At 44.6% G+C, this 11,854-nt stretch overlaps 1 long non-coding RNA gene across 1 annotated transcript; it reads left to right on the forward strand.

The window, feature by feature from the left end:
- Positions 1 to 413: 413 nt before the first annotated feature.
- Positions 414 to 6,554, forward strand: LOC135118143 (uncharacterized). Its single transcript, XR_010277383.1, has 2 exons — positions 414 to 839; positions 6,485 to 6,554. It is a non-coding gene; the product is annotated as an uncharacterized LOC135118143 (long non-coding RNA).
- Positions 6,555 to 11,854: the final 5,300 nt, after the last annotated feature.

Below are 11,854 nucleotides of genomic sequence, written 5' to 3' on the forward strand. Positions count from 1 at the left end.
TTGAAAAACCGCAAATATAAATTTGTTTCCTATTTTTTTATAAAGTTTTAAGGTTTTTATAATTTTCCCTTTATATGTAGCCAATAACCTATCTTGGTGCCAAATTTGAAGGTTCTAAGTTTGCTAGAAGTACCTTAGACTTTTGATGATCGGTCAGTGAGTGAGTCAGTGACAAAATGGTGTAACTTTGATCGCTCATAACTCGTAAACTATTTATTCAAATTTCTTGTAATTTTGGGACTGAGCTTGTTCTAATACTTACTCTTGGTCATCGAAAACCTAAACTCCTAGCTTTGTTCACATGGAAGATACAGGGGGCTGAAATAGCCGCGAAACGCTTCGAGAAAAGATGGTACGGCCGTGCCCGCTTTGCTCGAGTCTTGGCTGGGGCACTGCCGTGCCCTCAGATAAGTGAGATGCCTATCTTATGCAACCTAGAAAAAACCCTAGAAATAGATTCAAATAGTAAGTCTAGGGTATTGGTACTTTGAATTCTAGTTTCCTTTTTGGCCACGAGCGGCGCTAGTAGGATGATCGACAAATTAAACCGAATGTTATCGAAACCTTACCTTAACGAGAGCCGTTTGAGTTTTTTAAAGTTTTCTAATTAAAAAGGGATGTTTTTAAGGGTGAATTTTTTGTATAATATAAGGGAAATCGGGTTGCATAGGATAGGCATAGCTGGAACGTTATAAGTATGCCAAATCACCTGAAAACTGCCCCAGAAAGATTCCCATACATAGGGCACGGGAACGCCCCTCGCTCCCATTGGCTGTCGCATCGGCCATATTGTGAACGACTTACCCGCGCTCTAGCGTATATAATGAGGGCATATTTGGGTGATCGGGCAGGACTCCACTTCTGACTCTCGTCGTGTACGGACGTGTCGCTCTGCGCTCGCCCGTTTACGACTTTTGTCTTTGTTACGCCCGACGTAACGCTCACCGTAGTCGCTCTGCCGACTACAAATATATCAATCTAAAGCTGCTTTTTTCAAAGCGGCGGACGATTATCCTGTTTCTAAAACGTTTGTGTCAAGTAAATTCAGCTGACCCCTTCTGGGTAAAAGCCACAGTTTCGTGGTTCTCGGTTGAAACCATACGGTGACAACGAAGCCGAGAGGGTGTTGACCCAATCACACCCGCCGAACCCCTTCAGGGCAAGGCAGTCAATTGGACGGGAGCTCGGATTTCGGCCTTGGGGGATCTCCTAGTCGTGCCTTGCATCTGGTTTGCTTTCACAGCTACACACCTGGTGTCGGTTGGGTATCTCTATACCCTTCGCACTAGACTGGCTAGGGCCCGTTCGCACAATAAGACTGGCGAACGGTTTACAAGCTTAGGGCTCACCAATAGGTACTCACCTCCTGCCTATACCCGGCAGGGAGGGTTACACATCCCGGGCCCATCCACCCGGGGAGATAGGAGATAGGTTGTTAGGTTTTTATAATTAGGCCCCCACCTCTTTTAGCTCGGTAGCCCTCTTCCCTCACGGGAAAATGACTACCGAAGTAATTAAGTTCTTCTTTGAGGTCCTCCTCAAGGACCAAGACATCGTCGCCAAATATGGCGACATTATTAGTAACCTTGATATCAAGGACCCGCGCCTAGCGCGCTATTGTGTTATAGATAACGGCTCAACAAAGGAGGCCGGCGCAGCTGTGCCGCGCCCCATTGTCGAGCCTATAATTGTCTCTTCGGGGAAAACCGCCGCATTAGCGGAAACGGTAATCCCCAATACAATGGTCGATGCCCAGCTGCACTCGACCATTGTTTCTAATCCCATTGTCTCACAGACAATGGAAATAACTCAGGCGAGTGCACCTGCGTCAAACGTCGACGCCGAATGCATGGACACCTCGTCCTCTCGCTCTGCCTCACCCGTCCCAGAGGATGCTCAACCCGCCGAGCCCTCCGACTCCTCTTCCTCCGATGACGACTTCACCGTCGTACTGGGAGGTAAGAGGAAAAAGAACAACAATAATGACAAGGCGCGCAAGACCATCGCCCTTGCCGCATCTCCTCTCCCTAGCCCGCCCGCTGTGTCTACAGCATCCCCCGCCCCGTCACCCTCGACCTCGCAGGTCGCTTCCTCCCAAGGTGCCGCTAAGCCCAAAAGCGCACCAAAAAACAAACCTCCGCCGCCTGTATACTTACAGGACAAGGCAAAATGGACCGAAGTGTCCAAGCTGTGTGTTGATCGTAAGATCAACTACAGATCGGCCTCCAATACCGGCAACGGTATAAAAATCGTCCTCCCTACGTCAGACGACTATAGGGAAATAACTAAAGCGCTAAGAGCGAGGAACATTTCGTTCCATACGTACTCCCTCCCTGAGGAAAAACCTCTCCGGGTCGTCATTACCCGTATTCCGAAGGAAATCCCTTCGGATGACATTTTAAGTGACCTTAAGTCACAAAACATCCCTGCGACGCAAGTCCATAGGATGCACCGCGCCCGCAGCGGCCACGCCTTCGACATGGTGCTCGTAGTATGCGAGCCGTGTCCTTCCAAAATCCACCCGATTTTTAACATCAAATCGGTGTGTAATTTAACCGGCATCTCAATCGAGAAGCCAAATAGATCTGGCATTGTATCCCAATGTCACCGTTGCCAACTGTGGGGTCACTCACAGCGCAACTGTTTCGCCCAGCCTAGGTGCGTGAAATGCCTAGGCCAACACGGCACCTCCGACTGCCCGCGACCCAAGGACCGCACTCTGTGCACCGAGCCTCCGAGCTGTGTACTCTGCGGCGCCTCAGGCCATCCCGCCAACTACCGCGGCTGCCCAAAGGCCCCAAAACGTCTCCAAGCTGGCCAAGCGTGCAAACGCCCGCCAGCTAAGGGAAAGCCCATCAGCGAGGCTACCTACCGCTCAACTTCCCGAGCGTCTCAGCCCACAACGGCCCTCCCCATGGAACCCTCTCAACCATCAGAGAGCCTTTCCAACCCCGAGGCCAACTCAGCCCCAGCCAACTCCCGCCCCGGTGAATAATTCCACCGCGGCGCCCGCGAGCTTACCTCGCGTCCCTCCCGTCCTTCCCTCCGCGCCCTCCGCGCCCTCCGCGGCTCCTATAGCCGCCAAGCCCGCGCAAGCGCAAGCGATCGCGCCTTCTTCTAGCCCAGTATCAGCGCTCAGTTCTATGAACGTTATACTGAGCACGTTCAGTGTATTTACGAGCGACAGAGCTCAACAACTTTCGAGGGAGATAGTCGCCAGCAATGGCGACCTTATCAAACTCTACTCCGTTATGCAGGAGTATTCAGACGTCGCCCAGGCAGTTCAAAACCTGCCTCACTTTAGGAAATAGAAATGGATAATACATCCAAAATTAAACCCCATTCCCTTAGGCTTGGCTATTATAATGCCAACGGTATTCTCGGCCAACGCGACGAGATTTCCGCCTTCCTACAATCCCATAAGATAGACATTCTTCTCGTACAAGAGACCTTCCTAAAGCCGCGTGTACGCGGCCCTAATATAGCTAACTATAAGTTAATTAGAAATGACAGGATCACACGCCACAAAGGCGGCACGCTTATCTATTATAAAAGATCGCTACATTGTGTAGAGATCACTCCCCCCGACTTAAGCTGCATTGAAGCCTCGATCTGTCGACTAGCCATGTCCCACCACCAGTCGATAACTCTCGTATCGGCCTACTGCCCTCCCACGTCCTCATCCTTTCAATCCTACGACCCGATCCTTTTCACGAACGATCTCAGAGCCTTACTAGGCCTGAGCGACTCTGTAATAATAGCAGGCGATCTAAACGCCAAACATCCCGCCTGGAATAGCAACACTACTTCTCCAAGAGGCAGGTTGCTATTCAATCAGTGTGAATCCCTCAACTTCGATGTCATCGCTCCGATGCATCCCACTCACTTTCCTAATATAGTCGACCACCTTCCCGACGTTCTCGATGTAGCTCTCCTCAAGAACGTAAACTTACGTTTACATTCGATCGAGGTACTACACGAGCTCACCTCCGACCACAGACCGGTTCTTGTGGAACTAGCCTCGCGCTCAGGCCCACTCGACCCGGATCGCCCTCCTCCCACCCAGATTGTCACGGACTGGAGAATGCTAAGCGAAAGCTTGAAATCCTCCTCCGCCCAGTTAGAATCAATTCCCGATGAAATCAACTCAGTCGCTGACATGACGGGCGCGATCGGCTCGTTCACCGAGCACGTACAATCCACCGTGGACAAGTGTTCACGTAGAGTTGAAGCGACGAGCTTTCATCGCTTCAAGCTCCCGGATGACGTGAGTGCTCTGGTGACCGAGAAGAACGCGGCTGTCCGTGCCTACAGTACTTTCCCTGCGACGCTAACAAGTCTCACATGCGTAACTTACAGCGTGCTGTAAAGGAACGCCTTGCTGAGATGCGTGAAACGCGCTGGGACAAGACGCTGAGCGAACTGGAGCCGACTCATCAAGCCTTCTGGCAGCTTCAAAGGAAACTCAAATCCGATGAAGTAGCTTCCACCCCGCCGATCAAACGCCCCGACAATTCCATCGCCTTCGAGGACGATGAAAAAGCGGAATGTCTGGCCGACAGCCTCGAGGCTCAATGCTCGCCTAGTACCCAACCGGTCGACCCGGCTCACCTACTAAAGGTCGAAGCCGAGGTCGAGCGCAGATCCCTACCACCGCAAGAAGACCCCGACGATCCCCTGCCTCCCGTCACTCCAGACGAAGTGGCAGAGATCATCAAACGTCTCAAACCCCGTAAAGCTCCGGGCCCAGATAGAATAACCAATAAAGTGTTCAAAATCCTACCCGCTTCCCTCGTAATGCTCATGACCGCGATCTTCAATTGCGCCATGACCCCATAACCTGTTCCCACAGGCATGGAAAGAGGCAACCGTAATCGGTATTCCCAAACCCGGTAAACCAAAATCAGACCCGTCCAGCTATCGCCCTATCAGTTTACTCAATGTGTTCGGCAAGATCTACGAGATACTTATCTATAAGCGTCTCAAAGATTACGTCGAAGCAAAGAGTCTTATTCCATTAGAACAGTTTGGTTTTCGAACCCATCACTCTTGTGTCCAACAAGTCCACCGCATCGTGGAAGGTGTGAGCCACGGATTCCAACGTGGCCAACTCACCGGCACGATTCTCTTCGACATAGCAAAGGCATTCGACAAAGTCTGGCACAAAGGCTTGATTTACAAGCTTTACCAACTCGGTGTCCCAGACCGTCTCGTCGTCATCTTACGAGACTTTTGTCGAATCGCACCTTTCGCTATCGCATAGACGGCACTCTTTCTTCGGCCCACTCTATAAAAGCTGGCGTCCCACAAGGCTCGGTACTCTCCCCCATCCTCTTCACGCTATACACTAGCGATATTCCTAAGAACAAGCATGTTCAACTAGCCCTATTCGCCGACGACACGGCAATCTACTGCTCAGGCCGCAGCCCAGCCGCCATAGTGAGACATCTCCAAGCCTATTGCAACACCCTAGGTGTCTGGACTAGGCTATGGAGAATCGAACTCCACCCCGACAAAAGCCAGGCCATACTCTTTTCGAGCCCCGCCGTAGGCTTCCTCCCGCGCCCCGTCAGTCACCATGTTTGGTAGGCCGATTCCTTGGAAGGAGCATGCCAAATATCTAGGTGTAATCTTAGACCAGCGCCTCTCATTCGCCGAGCACATACGTAAGGTGCGCTCTAGAGCAGCCTTTGTGTACGGCAGATTGCACTTCTTGCTCAATTCAAAGAGCAAATTATCTCTTAAATCAAGTTACGCCTCTACGGATCGTGCATACGCCCCGTCATGATGTATGCTTGCCCTGTGTTCGCACAGGCAAGCCATCGCCTCCTTCACAGAATGCAAGCCCTTCAAAACCGTGCCTTACGGAAAATCACAGGAGCTCCTATTATGTTCGAAATGAGATTCTTCATGTCGACTTAAAAATCCCTACCATCCGCCAGTATATGAAGCGTGCCGCCATACGGTACTTCGAACGCGCTGAGAAACACGATAACTCACTTATCGTGTCAGCCAGTAATTACACTCCCTCCCGCATCAGTAGGATTCGCCGCCCTAGGCATGCCCTTCTAGAACCTGACGATGAGATAACTGTCCTCCAAGAGAGTAGTAAACTCACTAGCACCCTATACAAACACAAACCGCGTTCGTACAAACCTCGCCGCCGAGGTCCGCCGCGACGTCCCGTTCTCTGTCCTCCCGACCCTTGCTCATCGAGCCAGCCCGCGAGCTGAGCCAGTAGCTTTAAATTCCCCATTAATAATAATGATCATATGATCCAGCCTGTCCCTTTGCTGCCTCCCCAGCGACGCCCTAAGCCGAGGTCCGACCCCACAGGGGGTACCCTTAGCGCAGTCGCTTAGTTTATAAGTTGTTTTACGCCCCTGGCTGGAGGCCTTAAATTCTAGGCATCCACAGGGAAAAGTCCGGTTAAGCAGTACACGGCCTCCTAGGCTGAACTGCGAGATGCCATACCAAAAAAAAGGTGATCGGGCAGTCCGAATCCAGCAGCGCTCCAGTTAACAAGAAGAAATAAAGGAAGAATTAACCCTGAATAGTGTTATTGTCTGCACCCTGCCTTGTTGAAGAGCGTCCCCGCCAGCAGCCCTATTCGGCACCACACTAATCATACAGTCCACAACCTTCAAGTACGTAATGGTGGATGGTAGTAAAGAATATTGTGTACAAAGAAGTTTTGTAGGCCCTAATTTTTTACACACGCTAAACAAAAGTAAAGCCGCAAAAACCATACCTAATCTATACATCTATACATATAATAAATCTGTAAAAAAAGTGTGTCTGTACATTGAATATATTTAAAAAATAATAATTGGGTGGGGTTTAGAAACACTAATGGAACACAAATCCAAAAAAAAAAATCTGTCTGTTTGTCTGTATGTCTGCATGTCTGTATGTCTGTATGTCTGTTTGTTTGTACACGCTAATCTTCCGAACTACTGAACGGATTTCAATGTTTTTTTCTTTATTGTATCAGTATTAAGCCTGGTCAACATATAGGCTATAATTTATCTTCGAAACTTGAAGACCTGATGCGGAACACCAACAGACCAACAAAACTATAAGAGATACAAAAATGGTGCCATGGCAAAAATTGTTTCATATGATAAGCATTTTCAGTTGAGATAATAAATTTTAAGATCTGGAACACCTGATGTGGAACCCCAAGAGCCCAGCTTATCTGTACCATATACAGGTATGACGTTTTAGCAAAAGTTGTTCAACTTGATAAGCACTTTCTACTGACTTATACAAATTGAAGATCTAAAACACCTGATGTGGAACTCCAGGGGCCCAGCTAGACTATAGCATATAGAGGTATGACGTTTCAGCAAAAGTTGTTCAATCTGATAAGCACTCTCTGTTGACTTATAAAAATTGAAGATGTAAAACACCTGATGTGGAACCCTAGGAGCCCAGCTAGACTATAGCATATAAAGATATGACGTTTTAGCAAAACTGGTTCAATCTGATAAGCACTCTCTATTGACGAAAAAACATCGAAGATCTGGAACACCTGATGTGGAACTTCAAGAGTAATACTACACTGTCTTGAAATGTATAGAAATGAATGTTATGAAACAGGTATGGTGAATCAAAAAAAGTAATTAGTCCTTCTTTTAGATAACCCTAAAGTAATGGACACGAATTTTTTCTTTTCTCCTTCTCACAAACCTTGAATTTTGTGTTAAGTCACTGCTTAGTACAAATTTTACATACCTAGACGTTGCGTCACGAGCCCCCACTCTCCGAATTTGTTGCGTTATATCTCATTATTATTTTGTATGTCTCTTCCAGACCTCGGGACTACAGAGTTCCGAATTTTTGGGAGGCAAAAATGTGTCCGAAGCCAACACGCTGAAGACAATGAAATGGTGACACAACGATTACCACAACAAACCGACGATTATCCCTTTATACACTATAGGAATGTACCCAAGGACTATCCTCGGTTCAGTGCTAAACTATTGCTAACTATGGATGAAAACTACTTGGGCTATTGTGATGGGATGCTAATGGACTAGGAATGGGGAAACTCTCGGGATGACAATGTATAAGATACATGTAAAAATGGCAGGTGGAGACTCGCCAGCTCATTTACTGGGCCCCCGGGAATCAGTCACTGAATAGCAACAAGAGGGCAACAGGGACATGAGCGGCTGAAGTGTGAGGATACCTAGGCGGATTTTAAACGCAGGTTACGCGCTCCCTGTGGGTCACTTACCACGAGGCACCTATCCTCCGAGCAGGGCTACTAACCCTGCTCTAGCGACTCCACTCTGGACGGCCAAGCCAAGCCAGAGGCGTGAGACCTACCCCGGCATGGTTCACTCCAACCGGCCGGAGATTGGGGCCAGTACACTCTCCCTGGAGAACTCAGTATATATAGCCCCGAGGGTTCGCTACTCCATGTCATCAGCCTCAGATGTCCTGCGGTGCTTATATCTCATTATTATTGTCGTTATTATCTCAAGAGCCTTTGTCCCAATTATGTTAGGGTCGACTTCCAGTCACGATGCAACTGAGTACCAGTGTTTTACAAGGAGCGACTGAATTAAATATCAGACGATTCAGATCTTTGATTTTGCTGACCCCGTAGTCGCTGGCATAAGGGACAGGATCCGCGTACGAAGTCGCGGGCAAAAGCTAGTTCAAAATATAGAAACATTTTTGCATACGTCACCATTCAAAATGTCATTACAGATATCAGAAAAACTTTTTCAACGAAACATTCATGAAATTGTAATATTCTAGAGAACTTTTGCTCAGCATTTGCTTAAGCTTCAGATAATCAGATACCTACTGAATTTATTAGGTACCTACTTCTATTTGTTTTGGCTAGAACTAAGCCAATATCGTTTATTGATGTTTGAGCTAGAACCTAAATATCGGACTAGTATCAAACCTAGACTATTAGTTTGAGAGTTGTGACTAATTATACCATCGAATATGATTCACCATCATCATCATCATCATCTCAGCCATACGACTCCTATGGCTATGATACTCCTATGGATACCTGTTGGAGGCGACCTGCATCCAGCGTCTTCCGGCGACCTTTATAAGGTCGTCTGTCCACCTTGTTGGTGGACGTCCTACGCTGCGCTTGCTAATATGATTAGATATATTAATATTTTAAGTAAGTATTGTCTGCCTGGCTTTTTTAATACAACATTTTTTTACCTCGAAATGTCTCCCTTATTTTTCACAAATTCAGGTTTTGGTTTCCACGCCATCTACCAATATTTGCATAAACTAATTTATGCAACGGCAACGCACTTAGTGCCAATATTCATCGCGACAAATGAAAGTCTATGACCTGGTTTTCACTTGTTTTATCACAGGTTACAAGCTGATCATCACATATAGCAAGTATATTATGCAAGAAAAAAAAAACACTAAGTCTTACAATTGATTTATAAATTTGATTTTTCCATACCTATGTTTGTTCCCCATTAAAGCTCCCAGACTAGATTTATACCCATTTCTATACTTAGTATAGTCAGTAAAACGTGATAATTTTAAATATTTTGAGCACAATAAAGAATAATAATAAAGAACCATGAGACAAATTGGGCTCATTGTCCAACAGAGTTATAGCATATGCCGTTATGAAAGTTTTTGTTTGTACTAAAATTGTTACTATGGGCACTACCTTCAATTCCATGGCAAAAAAAAGATATGCACCTAAATAGGTTTTGTAGAAAAGACGATTGTTAGGAGTCGTAGTGCGCTTAATTCGCAGGATTTATATTATTAACCGACTTCTTTAAAAGGAGGAGGTTTTCAATTCGTCGGGATCTTTTTTTATATTTTTTTTTGTATATTCACCGATTACTCGAAGACTCCTAGACCGATTTGGCTATTAAGAGGAAGGATATAGTCAAGACATGTTCGTGCACATTCATATTACGTATACATTCTGGTTAACAGAAACGAAATGGGTCGAGATGCCATCGCTCAGTATTACTGCTCGTGTCTAATAGGTAGACGCACAGTAGGAAGTTGTGCTCATATCATTTCAATAACATGGTATCTAGGGTTAGGCAGGCACACACAATTTAATCCACCATCAGGATATTTAGATGACATTATTATTGATATTGATTGAAATGTTAACAAAAATATTTTTAACTAATAGCAGCTGTTTTTTTTTTCATGTATACATTAAACCTGGCATTAAAACTAGTTAAAGGCGTTCAATAACAAAACCTACAATGCCATAACAGCACAACTTTTTGCAGAACATTAGTTTATTTATGGTCGGAGAAAAATATGTATAGCAAAATAACCCCATGGATTCTTCGCAAAAATGAGTTTAAATCTTTATATTTAGTGCTTTACAAGTATATTCAAAGTGGTCTCATCTCTGTTGGTGGGTGAGCCCAGGCTTCATACATTTTTGCCCATGGTCCTTTATAATACTTCACTACGTTTCACGTAGTCGTACACCCATAACAATAGATCCTCACATATAAAAACAACGACAAAGACCTTTTGAAGTTTTCACAAAAAAAAACCGCATAAATATATAAATAGTTCACACAAAATGATTTACGAAATAAAATACTGAATAGAAATTATTTCAATAACCGTCACTCACCAGCCACAACCACCGTCAAAAATACAACAAATAATAATAAAAGAATAGATTTCATTTTGCCTGAATTTTCACTGAATATTTCCACAATGAAAAATGTAGCCACTTTTATATTGACTTGGCTTGAAAAGACTAATAAAGTCCACTCTGTAATTTTCTAGTAATTTTAGTTCTAACTGATAAGATACTGGTTAAAATTGCTTTGGTTATAATTTTGTGTAATTATTGTTATCACCAAAGAAGAAAAAACCTTTTCTTTTCGTTTTGTAAAATTGGCTCTAGATAAGAATAATACCTTAAACTTTATAGTAGTATATATATTTATATATGCATAAATATATATTTTATTATCTTCCACTGATGCTCAAATTGTGTTGCACCTACCACTTCTATTTCACCACCACCCTAAGGTAGACTGGCAGAGAACGCCTAAGGCGTTAAGTCCGCCGTTGTAAAATGTGCAAGAAGTATTTTAAATAAATAAATAAAAATAAACCAACTTCTAAAGAAGAATGTCCTATGTCCCATTGATTAGTAAATATAATATTTTTTTACTTAAAAAAACGCCTGTTGAGCGATGTAAAGATTCGGTTTATTAGTTTTTCTGTTTGCTTACTTTTTCAGTAATCTTCATACATGATATTAGGCCTAATACTACTTTACAGTACTACCTACAGTAGTACAGGCCTTTCAAAAATTGATGATAAACATACCGACTCAATTAGCCGAGCTTGTTAACCGAAATCATAATGTCGAGAGTCGGTTATCGATAATATACTTCCTCCGGTAACGAAACCATAGCGCGATTCAAAAAACACGCCTCGAGGAACAACGCCATCTAGAGAGCTGGAATGTAAACTTTTATGCAGGAACAAAAACAGACAATTATTTGATATATCTGGAATCTAAGTAGTCTTTGAGTATATTAAATAGGTAACAAAAAGGTTTACTTTCTATCATATCATTTTTTTTTGATTTCCATGCTGTTTGTACTATGTCGTTAATATTCAATTCAAGTTTTCTTATTCCTCCAAACGTTTGTTCAGGGTTCAAATTTAGACCTTTCTAAAATGTCTAAATTTGGATCGTTTTCTGTTGTACGCCCACATAAATATATATCGTAATGGAAATATAAAAATAAGTGATCATACCAAACTTGTAGTATTGAAAAATACTCTTAAAGCAGTACGTAACATTTTCGTTCATGATTTTAGGCCTCACTACTTTACAGTAATA

Source organism: Helicoverpa armigera, chromosome 18, assembly GCF_030705265.1.
Source record: "Helicoverpa armigera isolate CAAS_96S chromosome 18, ASM3070526v1, whole genome shotgun sequence".
NCBI lineage: Eukaryota > Metazoa > Arthropoda > Insecta > Lepidoptera > Noctuidae > Helicoverpa > Helicoverpa armigera.